Source organism: Pongo abelii, chromosome 2, assembly GCF_028885655.2.
Source record: "Pongo abelii isolate AG06213 chromosome 2, NHGRI_mPonAbe1-v2.0_pri, whole genome shotgun sequence".
NCBI classification, from domain to species: Eukaryota; Metazoa; Chordata; class Mammalia; order Primates; family Hominidae; genus Pongo; species Pongo abelii.
In genome coordinates this window covers 176,018,018-176,028,392 of record NC_085928.1, presented here as the reverse complement: position 1 = coordinate 176,028,392, position 10,375 = coordinate 176,018,018, and the positions used below count along the sequence as shown (strand labels likewise).

Below are 10,375 nucleotides of genomic sequence, written 5' to 3'. Positions count from 1 at the left end.
AGATCAAAGCATGAAAATTAATTCTTTTAACTTTTAAACTTTAAACATTTTTGATACACAGTTTTGAACAAGATTATAACCACTGGTTGTTAGTTTCCTAGCCCACCAGTGGAAGCAGTAACATTTGCCACATAATTGAGGTTTTTTTTTAGAATTAAAAGAGCTAGTATATGTAAAGCATAATCACAATAGCTGGGACATAATAAGAGCTCAATAAATGCAAATTCCTTTCTTTTTCTCCTCCCTCTTTTTAAAATCAAATTACGACATTAGTGTATGTGCACTTTATCTCGTGCACGAAAACACACACAAACACAAATACGCATCTAACAATGCGTGATTGGGAGAATAAGAATCACTTTTGCCTAATTTTATGCAACATAATCTCTTTTCCCAGGTAAGCCACCCAATGCACAATAGTTAACTAATTAATTAAATTTTTGTTCTTTCTTTTATGTAGAGGCAGGAGTCTTGCCTTATTTCTCAGCTGATCTTGAATTCCTAGCCACAAGCTATCCTCCCACCTCGGTGTCCCAAATTTCTGGGACTAAAGGTATGAGTAACCACACGCAGCACACAATAATTAATTCAATAATGTTGCATTTATATTATATCTTTTAGGGCTCGGATTTTTAAGGAGAAAGAAAAAATCTTATTTTAGGTCAGATCTGTATTGTTCATGTTTTATTAATGCCAACCTAAAAGATAAAAAAAAAACATTTTAATGTCTTATAAGTAGTTTCAAGAAAGAAGGACATTCATAATAAAAGATCACATTTATCATGGTACATATACACCATGAAATACTACACAGCCATAAAAAACAATGAGATCATATCCTTTGCAACAATATGGATAGAGCTAGGAGCATTATCCTAAGTGAATTAATGCAAGAACAGAAAAACCAAATTCCACATGTTCTCACTTGTAAGTGGGAGCTAAACATTGAGTACACATGGACACAAAGAAGAAAACAATAGACACCGGGAGCTACTTGAGAGTGGGGGGAGGGTAAGGAAGTATGTATGAACTATCAGGTACTATGTTTATTTTCTGGGTGATAAGATAATAAATCAAACCTCCACCACATGCAATTTACCCAGGTAACAAACTTGCACTTGTACCCTCTTAAAATAAATGTTGGAAAGAAAATATAAAAAGAGCACATCACTTAGAAAGGATAAAATTTATTTTTAAATTTTCTTAAAAAGTAGATTTTCCTTAAACATTTCTACAGTCATTCCAAAAATAGTTTAATATCTTCCTATGGAAGTTAATTGAATAATTTGATTAGTAAATCAGTTAGAAATATAAATCCTATTATATGTTTGTGGCATAATGATCAATTTCTTCAATGACTATTGTTTATTTCATTTCTTGCCTCATTGCGCATCAATGATGTCTTTTTCTAGAAGCCATACACAATACTAGTGGAGTCTAGGATGAATTAATTTTGTAGATTTTGATTCCAGAAGGAGGTAATCTGCCTATGTTTTGGCTCTGAAAATTACTCTATATTGGGATACCACAAATAACTAATAAGATTGATATATGGCATTTAGAATTACTACAGTTGATATCTGCAATTCATTCAAACCTTGAAAATCTATTCATTCTGATGTACCTGAAAATGAAAAAAAAAGCAAAGTAACATTAACATTGAGGTTTATACTACACTGGTATCACCACCATATCCAAAACTAAGTGTGTTAGGGCTTTGGAGTAAATTTACCTTTAGTCTTCCATTTTGCTCTCCTCATTAGGAAGACCTCAGGTCCCGATGAAGTCAATGTCCTGTGTAAAAACATCATGTGTGAAGTCAAAATGCCCAGGTCAGAGTGCTACAATTATTCTCTGTTCTATTGGAATTGGAGAGATGTCGGGAGGTCTAATGGGCCATCCATCAATCTGGTATGACATTTGTCACTTGGACTCCAAAGGAACACAGAAAATCCCTTATAAATACAACTTCTTACAACTGCAGGCATTAACCTTTGTCTACCAAGGAGAATAAAAACAATAACCTTGACGAGGTGAGATAGAAGACACAGAATTCTCTCTACCACATTATCCCTCCTACTTTTCTATTCACAGTCACGCCTTTCTCTTTATTCTTCCGGGCACATGTTGCTCACAATCAGGTTAGCAGTTGCACAGACATTCTGGAAGAGGCCATTTTCACCAACAGCCTAACTCAGATTTCCACTTTGGGCTTTTCTAGAACATTAAGCTAGAAACATAAACATGTCAATGATCCGAAATTCAGTAAAAACTAAATGTGTTTTTGGAGTAAATCATGGATGAACATGTCTAGACTTCTGAAGTCTCTCATATATTTTTTTGAATTCTGCTTAAATTTGGGGAAGACAGGATGTTAAAAAATGAATAATTTTATTTTAAAAAGCTCTGCTGGATATTAATAACAAATGTCAACATTGACAGATATAGCAGCATGGACATGAACACTTTACCAGAGGTGGGAAGTCATCTCATAATGATATTTCATCACTAAAGTGATATCGCAAGCTTTGGTGTAGATATTAATTAAGGAACATGAAAATGTGTGTATGTATGTCACATTGTAGCCTAAAGAAATATTTTAGAGTAAACACGAGAGCTCTCTCTAAAGTCTCTCAGGATGAGGAGGTTTGTAAAATATTTGTAAAATAGTAGACAAATATTTTGAAGTCTTATAAATAACTGGACGCTGAATTAAAGAGATCCCACTGGTTTTGTTGTATAATAGTATTCTGACCCCTATGGCAAAACGGCAAAGTTAGAAAAAAACACCAAAAGAGCAAGAAAACAATTTTATAATACTGTTTTTGTTTTCATTTATTTTCAAACATATCTGTTAAGGCAGTAGATATAAATGGATGTTAGTTTTAATCTAAGCCTTTGAGGAAGGTTGTGGCCCTAATGAGAAATACAACTCCAAAGGGTTTCAATGACCATGCACTAGAAGCAGCAAATACATTTCAGCTATCTGTACCATCAGGACAATGAAAGTCCAAATTAAACTCTTACTGGTAAAATTTGTAGTGTTGGCTGGAAATGTTTTGCAGTAATTCCCATAAGGATGTAAAGACCTCTTCAGGCTTTTTAAATCCAAAATGATACATATGGTGCTCCAGTTATATACTGCTAATGTATCAGCATCATATATGACCTTCTCTGAATTATTGGAGTTGAAAGTCTGCAAACATTTCCAAAACTCCTTAGTTAGGTTTGTCCAGAAGAAAGTATGGTGTTTGGAAGATGAGACTATCCAATGATGGGCATATAGATGTAAAAGATTCTTTTCTTTATCCTTATCTCTCTCTCTCTCTCTCTTTTTTTTTTTTTTTTTTTTTTGCTTCCCAGTAGCACTTCTGGAAGTGGCTGTGTTTGTAAGACCCTCCTTTGTGATTCCAACAACATGCAAAGAACAACTCAGCAGTTTGTTCAGTAGCGAATATACTCCAGGGCTCTGATACTACCTTCTCCGTTTGGGTTTACTCCAACCCTAGTGATTATAGCCTTTGGTAACTGCTATTTATAAGCACTTATCTCTGTGAATAAATCTTTTTTCAATTTTCCTTGCAGTCTCATTCTGTCTTCCTTTTGCACTTCTACCATTTATAATATATACATAACCAATTTCTAACATAAAATTATCTGTTTAAAATAGAATCACGTTTCTGTTTTTCTGACTCTACCCTGACTGATAGACCAGGACTGTATCCTTGATGTGCTTATCCAGCCATTGAGTCCAGAGGGTCCTTGATCAATTGACTCCAACTAGATATGTAGCTAAATCCTAACAGTAATAGTTGATTGCAGGTACCCTAAGTGAAACTTTTTGTAAGATAATATTGGCACCTGTGGTAGTTAACTTTATGGGTTAATTGGCTAGTCTATGGTGCCCAGTTTTTGGGTCAAACACTAGTCTGAATGGTGCTAAGAGGATATTTTGTAGACATGATTAACATTTCCAATCATTTGACTTTAAGTAAAACTACGTCAATAATGTAGGTGGGCCTCACCCAATTAGTTGAAGTGCTTTAAGAGTAAAAACCGACGTTTCCAAGAAGAGAAGGAATTCTGACATAAGAAAGACAATAATATGCAAATATTGCCTGAGTTTCCAGCCTGCTGGCTTCCCTACAGACTTTAATCTTGCCAGCCCTCATAGTGCATGAGCCAAATTCTTCACGTATGTCTTACATATATGTATGTGGTGCCTTTGATGATGCAAACAAGGCTAGGGAGCATGGGAAGTTGTGACTGTAGGCAAGAATGGTATCACTGGAAGCTGTAGAGTGGGGAAAGAAACCGCTATGGCAGGATCCTGAAGATTAGACATTCTGAGTTTTTTCTTAGAACAGTGGAAAATGATAGATGGTTTTTGAACCTAGAAATGCAAACATTGAATTTATATTTTGAGGTATTCCTTCCAACTTCTTGATGGAAAAAATTGGGATAAAGAGATGCTGCAGAATACTGCAGAATGGCAAATAACAATGACTTGTCCTGGAGATGATTAATTTCTGAAAAGATACATATATGCATGTATGCCTGCATACAAATACACACGTGCACATGTGCACGCACCCACACATACACACAAACACATATACACAGAAAGCTTGGAAATTTTAAGGAGAAAAACACAAAGGGACTTCTGGAAATCATGAAACCTGAATTCTGGTCCTTACTTTGCATTTATTAGCCACATGTCTTTGGAGAAATAACTTAAACCCATTTATGAAAAGAAAAACAAGAATTAGGTGAATTCCAATAAGGCCTCTTCTAGTTCTACCACTAATGACAATTTAATTTTTGAAGGATTTATTTTTTAGCCTGAAATTTTAAAAGGTCGACTAACCAAAGTTCTCCAGGGAAATCTGCCACGAATACAAACATTTTCATGGTAATGGAGAATAAAAGTATGTTCCATTCTGAGCAATACTGAGCTTTAAGACATGTAGTGGTTTGCTAATTAATAGATCATAGAAAAGAAATTTGAAAGCATGAAAGTTTAAACACATAAAAAACTATACACTTGGAATTTTTATAAAAGCTCTCACAAGTAAATATTAAATAAAATAAAAAACTGATTTCTTTTCAAAAAATAAGAACATATATAACATTTTATACATAAATATGAAATGCATCCAAAACGTAATGATATAAGGCAAAGTCAGAATAGATAAATAGATGGCCGTATACATTATGATTTGGGGATTTTTTTTAGAGGAAGAATTGCATTATATTGGTCTAATTGTTACTCTCATACCCGGTAACTGAAATAGGAAAAAAGTAGAATATACATGCTTTGAAGGTGGGCTACCTGCAGAACTTTCTGGAATTTATCCCTGATTGGCATTTCTTTTTTAATCCATTTGCTGCCAAACAGCCTTAATTAAAGAAAGTCCAATCAGCTGTAATTCTTATAAATAAAGCATAAGTCTCTGATTTATTTCAGGATTCTATACATTTTCCATTAACTGTCAAAGAATATTGCAGACCCCTTTCAATCTAGAACGTCCCTGACGGTTAATCTTCTTTTACAATTCTATGTAGAATATTACTATTAGATAACTGATAAAATATTCAGAAAGGTACATGGTGGCTCAGTGAAATTTTATTAATTTTAAATTTCACTACCCGAGAAAGAAAAAAAGTGACATTTGGCACTCAGAAGCTGTCTTGGAAATCACAAATAATCAGTGCATTCTCACGTTCAGCATTTTTAAAAGTACAGAATATTAGAAAATTAATATCAGAGAAGCAACAGTAACCAAGAGCAAGACTACCTCATAATCTTGTCTGAGCGCAAAGAAACACAAGAACATTGTCCAAACCACAAAAATCACCAAACTAGCTAACGTAAATGGCTGCTGCTTCTTTATCATGACAACTTTAGTTTTCTGACTTCTTGATCAAAATTTGGAATTCTCTCTAGTTCTTGACAGTATACAATATGTAGCAAACCTCCATTTTTATAAATGCTCATGAAAATTGCCTCACCAAAGCACAAGTTCAAATATTTGTCCTCTTACTGAGAAACACTATGGTTCTCTATGATGTGCAGTCTCCCACTTTCCAATAATACAATAAACTCAATTTTATCTGACTACAGGTATGTTCCTAGTGGTTTTTGAGAGAAGTAAAAGTTCCATCAATAAGTCATTGCCATAGCTCAAGACCAATAACAGCATGAACATCTATAATCTAAGTGTTTCTTCCCAAATGAGGCCACCATTCTTATAGTTGTATGGTCAACTTATGCTGAATTTAGCATCAGTATTTTGGATTTCTTTTGTTTTGTTTGTTTACAAAGAAATAAAGTCTTCTGTGATATTTTTCACCTGATCAGATCTCTACTGTTTATTAAAGACTTTTTCTCTGGTATTCCAGTATCTGTTCCTATGGTTTGATCACTTGTCTTTTGTCTTGGGTGTTTTTATTTCTTGTTTGTTCTGTATTTTTTTTAATCTATACATGGAAAAGGTGAGCAAACAGGTATAAAGATGATCAACTGTCTTGAAGCAGTCTTGGGATTGAGGAGTTCATGGATTCTCCTTAGAACAGACATCAGAAAATTTTGTCTTCTGTTCACCATTTGAAACCATATAAAATGCTTCTTTCTCAGTTTTGTCTTTAAGTCTCTGAAAATTTAGTTCTGTTTTTTTTTTTTTTTTTTTTTTTTCTGCTCAGCATCAGGTCTTTTATTGGCCTTTGGTTAGGTTCCAGGGGCACAAGTTTGCATAAGCATCATCCTTACCAACTATTGCAGTTCTTATTTGCCTTCTTAATGTGTTTCTTCCAGACCAATTACCTCCTTTTCCACATATTCTTGAAATAATGTTAAATTATATAAATTGTAATTTTTTTCTAATTGGCACAACTTCACCAGGACAATATAAGATTGAATTAGCCACTTGATGAAATTTTAAGGTGAACAGAAATTTTACTGAGAAGCTCTCACAATAAACAGGGGAGAACTCCTCTAAAGGAAATAAAAACATTTCGTTTAGCACAGGATATGCTCCACTTGTTTCTACTTGAGAAATTAATGAGTATTGATTTACTAATCATATAGTTTGTTGCATTCTTCAAGTACCCAGGTTATTTCAACCACACATTCTTTTTTGTTATTCATGCCAAAATGTCTTTTACTACATTTAAACTATCTGCCTTCTCCTAACAGAAAAATAATATTAGCTTTCCATAGTGATAGCTTCATGTATGTACGAAGTTGGCTCCATCTCACATTTTTTTTTTGGTTTCACTTCTTGGCTTCTTTTTTTTCACTTTAAAGTTTTTAAAGATTCATGAGAAAGAAATAATTGCACTGTTATGTGCATACTCTAGGAGTATCTAATCTAGAAAAGGTATTCAAAATATCTAAGAGAAAGAAGAGTTAATAAACTATTTGTTTCCTTTGGTGACTTTAAAAAGTACTTGCATAATAGCCTTCATTCATGCTTACTACAAAGAAAAGGTTCCAATGCAGGGTAAAAGTTCTCTTGGGATGATTTATATAATCTTTAAAATTTAATTTGTCATTTAAAAATGTCAGCATAATATTGGTTTATACAAGATTAGAATTAAATATCTCATGATTTATGGTTAAGCTACCTTCATTTCCAGCATTGTGTTTGTGAATTAAGAAAATTAATAGGTGTTGTTAATAGGTGTTTATATATATAATTAATAGTTGTATATATACATATATATACACACACATACTAAATAGAATGGCAATATCTGATATCTCTTTATAGAGTTCATTTTATACAAAATATTTATGTTCACTGTTACATAATCTTTAGATGGCAGGACGATTTTTAAGTGGAAATAGAAGCAAAACAATGGTCAACAATCATAATTCATCTTATGTATTTGAATGGCTAAAGTTAAGCAAACATGGCTGGGCACGGTGGCTCACGCCTGTAATCCCAGCACTTTGGGAGGCCGAGGCGGGTGGATTACCCGAGATCATGAGTTTGAGACCAGCCTGACCAACATAGTGAAATCTGTCTCTACTAAAAAAAAAAAAAAAAAAAAAAAAAAAAAATTTAGCTGGGCATGGTGGTGGGCACCTGTAATCTCAGCTACTTGAGAGGCTGAGGCAGGAGAATCATTGAACCCAGGAAGCGGAGGATGCAGTGAGACGAGATTGTGCCACTGCACTCCAGGCTGGGTGCGACAGAGCGAGACTCCCTCAAAAAACAAAAAAGGAGAAAACATGCAAATGCCTTTGCTAATATTGTATGTATACATTTACTATTTTTCATTTCAAAATTGTTAAAATAAGTTCTCACTAAGAAAAGATAGCTAAACAGTTTTCACTGTTTATTGATTTTTATTTGAAGGTTATTACTGGTATTTTTTTCCTCATGTCTGAAAAAATATTAATTAATTACAGTAGTCCCCATTACTGAAGGGGATACATTCCAAGACAGTGTATGACTGAATTATTGATAGTACCAAACTGTACATATACTATGTTTTTCTGTTATACATACCCATGATAAAGTTTAATTTATCAGTGAGATGTCAGTAAGAAATTTACAACAATAAGATAAAGTAGAACAATTACAACAGTATACTGTAATAAAAGTTATGGTAAATGTGGTCTAGCTTTCTTTCTTTCTCTGTTTCTCAAGATAGCAATACTTTCAGATCATAGTTAACCACAGATAAAAAGAAACTATTATGTTTGATAAAATTAATTTAAGTAACCATTATTGGGTTTAAATCACTATTTTAAAATTGATGATTAATATAATGTACAACCAGAATAAGTATAATAATTATGGGAAGTATAAATATGTATAGAAGATAATGGCTATGATTTTCTTTTTGTTTATTAAAAACATTCTTATGGTTTATCAAAATAAACAATGTAATAACACATTGTTTTATTTAATATAATGACGCAATTTAATGATTTATTATGAAAAATTAATAAGTTATCTTTTAATACTTTTGTTAAAATCTTTACATTTATTGTCTTTTTAAATTTTAATATTTTTTAAAAAATTTTTTGAAGACAGGGTCTGGCTCTGTCTCACAGGCTGGAGGGCAACAACCCGATCTCAGCTCACTGCAACCTCTACCCCCAGGCTCAAGCAATCCTCCCACCTCAGCCTCCCAAGTATCTGGGACTACAGGCATGTGCCACCACACCTGGCTGTATTTTTGTATTTTTAGTAGAGACAGGATATTACCATGTTGCCCAGGCTGATCTCAAACTCCTGAGCTCAGGCAATCCACCCACCTCAGCCCCCCAAACTGCTGGGATTACAGACGTAAGCCACTGTGCCCAGCCCATTTATTGCCTATTTGTGCATTTTTCTACATTTATGCCTAAATACAGATATATACGTATGCATTAATAATTAACTTAATGCAGGGGTTTGGAGAAAGATGGCCGAATAGAAGAGTCCACTGATTATCTCCTCTGCAAGGAGTCCAATTTAACAACCATCTACTCATAGACAAAAATAACCTCATGAGAACCAACAATCAGGTAAGCACTCACAGTACCTGGTTTTAACTTCATATTACTGAAAGAGGCACTGGAAGAGGGTAGGAAAGACAACCTCAAATCGCCAACACCACCCCTCCCCAGGCCCCTGGCAGCAGCCACATGGGAGAGGGAAGGCACAGGGACTGTGAGACATTGTATTGTACTCATTGCTGCCTTGTCACAGTAGAAAGCAAAACCAGGCTGAAGTCAGCTGATGCTCACCCATGGAGGGAGTATTTAAACTAGCCCTAGCCAGAAGGGAATGACCCATCTCAGCAGTCAGAACCTGAGTTCTGGAAAGCCTCACAGTTGTGGGCTAAAGTGCTCTGGGGCCTTAAATTTGCAAGGCAGTGTAGGAAATCAGGACTACAACCCCTGGGTGAGAACTAGTGCTGATATCCTTTAAGAGCCAGTGGTTTGGGGGCACATGACTTACTGAGACACCACAGGGTAGTTAAAGGGAGTGCTTGCACCACCATTCCCCCAAACCCAGGCTACACGGCTTGCAGTTTCAAAAGAGACTCCTCCCTTCCACTTGAGGAAAAGAGAGGGAAAAATAAAGAGGACTTTGTCCTACCCCTTGGATACTAGCTCAGCCACAGCACGTTAGGCCACCAGTCAGAGTTGTGAAGCCCCCTTTCCAGAACCTAGCTCCTAGACATCATTTCTAGACACATGGTGGTACAGAAGAGAACTCACTGCCTTGAAGGAAAGGATCCAGTCCTGGCAGGACCCAACACCTGCTTTCCCATCACCTTGGGCTCTGGATAACCAGCAGTGATACACAGATGGTATGCAAAGGGCCTTGGGTGAGGCTTCGAGACTCAGCCCATTCCCAGCTCTAGTGGGCAT

At 35.0% G+C, this 10,375-nt stretch overlaps 1 long non-coding RNA gene across 1 annotated transcript; it reads right to left on the bottom strand.

Moving 5' to 3' along the window:
- Positions 1 to 1,352: 1,352 nt before the first annotated feature.
- On the bottom strand, positions 1,353 to 9,652 carry LOC129058357 (uncharacterized). Its single transcript, XR_008523465.2, has 3 exons — positions 9,541 to 9,652; positions 1,733 to 1,794; positions 1,353 to 1,624 (listed from the first exon to the last, which is right to left on the bottom strand). It is a non-coding gene; the product is annotated as an uncharacterized LOC129058357 (long non-coding RNA).
- Between the last annotated feature and the right edge of the window lie 723 nt (positions 9,653 to 10,375).